The 2,868-nt window shown below is 42.4% G+C and overlaps 1 non-coding gene across 1 annotated transcript; it reads right to left on the minus strand.

Annotated features, from left to right (window-relative positions):
* Positions 1–2,365: 2,365 nt before the first annotated feature.
* On the minus strand, positions 2,366–2,438 carry TRNAT-CGU (transfer RNA threonine (anticodon CGU)). Its single transcript has one exon. It is a non-coding gene; the product is annotated as a tRNA-Thr (tRNA).
* Positions 2,439–2,868: the final 430 nt, after the last annotated feature.

Below are 2,868 nucleotides of genomic sequence, written 5' to 3' on the forward strand. Positions count from 1 at the left end.
CCTTAAATATTAGTCACAAGAAAAGGCTGCAAATATGTTTAGTGTTATTCAATATTTTGGCGTTAATGCTGTCGATTTCTGTAGATGAATTTTCTAGCGAATCAATTACCTTTACTATTCCATGTGGTTCGAAAATTATGTTATTCATTGGTGGGTGTACGAAGGCCGGCGCATCATGAATATTATTCACGGGTTGATTCGTAAAAATTTTACTGAAGGTGTCGTTCAGGATATTAGGAACTTGAAAGTCGAAAACCGGAAAGCGAGAGTTATTGCAAAGCGATATGAAGGTAGATTGATTTGGATTTATAGTTTTCCAGGAGCGCTTAGGATCAGTTCGAAGCATACAAGGTAGAGTTTTGGAAAAGAAATTACGTTTCGTCTATTGCAATAAAGTGTCAAACTTTGGCTGAGCTGTAATACTTCACCCATGCGCAATTACGCTTAGTTCTTTTCATGGCTCGGAGCAAACGTTTCTTAGTGTTTAAACGTTTTAGGGATCCATTAAACCACGGGGAACCCACTCACTCTGTTACTGTGATTCTAGGAATGTACAGTTTTATTAAGCGTTGTAACTCGGTCTTAAAAAGCAACCAATTAGATTCAAGGGAGCGTTGTGGGAAGCCACAGGAAAAGCTATAAAAAAATATGGCTAGACCCTCGTTAATACTGGCGTAATCACCTTTGTCATATAGCACCCGCCGTGGTTGCTCAGTGGCTATGGTGTTAGGCTGCTGAGCACGAGGTCGCGGGATCGAATCCCGGCCACGGCGGCCGCATTTCGATGGGGGCCAAATGCTATAACACCCGTGTACTTAGATTTAGGTGCACGTTAAAGAACCCCAGGTGGTCGAAATTTCCGGAGTCCTCCACTACGGCGTGCCTCATAATCAGAAAGTGGTTTTGGCACGTAAAACCCCATAATTTAATTTTTTTTGTCATATAGCGTGATAATCTTTGTGGTTTTTCTGCTTTTAAGTATGTCGCAAGAAAATGTAGTGTACAGCCATGTGATGACTAAGGCCATGCAGGCAGGTGACAGGCGAGACGTTCTCAGCATGGGAAGTTAAAACGAGATCAAGTATGTTTGAAGAATGATCTGTGATCTCGGTTGCTTGGGTCGCCAATTGTGATAAACCAAATGTTAGGCATACATTTACAAATTCGCTACCGGCGCTATTTTTTATAACATCGAAGCAGGATCGGACCAGTCAACCGAAGGGAAATTAATGTCTCCAGAAAGAAGAATCGGGCTGTTAGGGTATCTCACCTTTAATGTGCTTAAGGCGTCGTGAAGTAGTTGCGTAAAGGATCTGTCGCTGTTAGGGGCACGATAACAGACACCAATGAGAATGCGTGGATGAGCTGCATTGCAACTCAGCCAAATCATTCCCAATGTAGACAGAATTTTCACAGGCGAACACTGTAGTACATTACGGTTAGTGGCGATAAGTACATATGCTCTCATGCTTGTATTTACCAGTATTGTCTTGTGCGGCTAACATTTTTTTCCACCATAAATGATTATTTTCATTTAAACAAACACCATATTTTAATGCCTGGACTGCATCAACCCCAGCCGTCACGGTCATGGCGCGGAAACACATCTTGATTCGTTTGCAAAGCATCACATCAGCTCATTTAAACATGTGTCTATGGCGCTTGGCAACTTATTTATAACATTTCCACACTACTCAAGAAATACACCTTCCTCATGCAATCCCACAATACTTTGCGGGTGCGCTTTGGAGAAAACGTGTATGTCGAACATGCAGGCATATATGGTGTGTACTTTTAAAAACAGCCACACTGTTCACTGGTTTGTCAGTCACATGTTGAGCACTACAAAAGAGCAAAGAAAGATTTTCGCCTATATTCCTGTCTCTTTCAGGAGAAAGGTAAGATGTACCAAGATCAAATTTGAAGAAAGGGGGTTAACCGAGGGGCCCGATTTTTATTAGTCATATCATGTTGGCTTATGATAAGATCAAATTTGTGGCATTGGTACTTCCAATATCGCATTAATGTGTAGCAATCCACCAAAACTATGAAGTAGCGCGCAATATATTATTTTCATTGAGCGCATTAGTCACAAGTGAAGCCTGTTGCTGCTTAGCGGGGAAAATTTTTTGAAAGTGACTCTAGTCAGCCTTACATCAAAACTTAGTAGGGCCTTTTTCTTAGGTTTTGGGGCACATGCTAAACAGCAGCACGGTTCATGCACTAAATCACCACACACGGCTAATATCCTGAGAAGCCAAGAAACACTGACACCAAGGACAACATAGGGGAAATTACTTGTGCTTAATAAATGAAATAAAGAAACGATATATCAATGTAGATGAAAGTGGATGAAAAAAGAACTTGCCGCAGGTAGGGAGCGATCCCACAACCTTCGCATTACGTGTGCGATGCTCTACCAATTGAGCTACTGCGGCGCCGTTTGCTCACCCACTTTTTTGGGTATTTATGTTTTACTACTAGAACTAACCCTGGGAGTGAGTGTTAGCCAGTGCCACCACTCACAAACCTTGGCAGAGGATGTGGAACATCTTTTCTGCTGAAGGCGTCACAAGAATGTGATCGTTTTGAGTGAAGGCAACCGGTCAGTGTTTGTTGGCTTCTTATGATACAACTAATAAAAATCGGGCACCTCGGTTAATCCCCTTTCTTCTGATTGGTCACCGGTTTGCTTCGTCAGTGTAGTTGCATAACTTTGAAAAGCACATTAAACAAATACACATTTTCACTCTCAGGCGTGTCGCTAGCACGATGCCTGTTTTTGTGGCGTGCACACACTTCCCATGAGCACTTTTTGCGTCCACTGGTGGCGATTGCGTGCCAGACAAAAGTCTAGTCCCCTGACCG

The sequence above is a fragment of the Dermacentor variabilis genome, unplaced genomic scaffold (genome assembly GCF_050947875.1).
Source record: "Dermacentor variabilis isolate Ectoservices unplaced genomic scaffold, ASM5094787v1 scaffold_41, whole genome shotgun sequence".
NCBI classification, from domain to species: Eukaryota; Metazoa; Arthropoda; class Arachnida; order Ixodida; family Ixodidae; genus Dermacentor; species Dermacentor variabilis.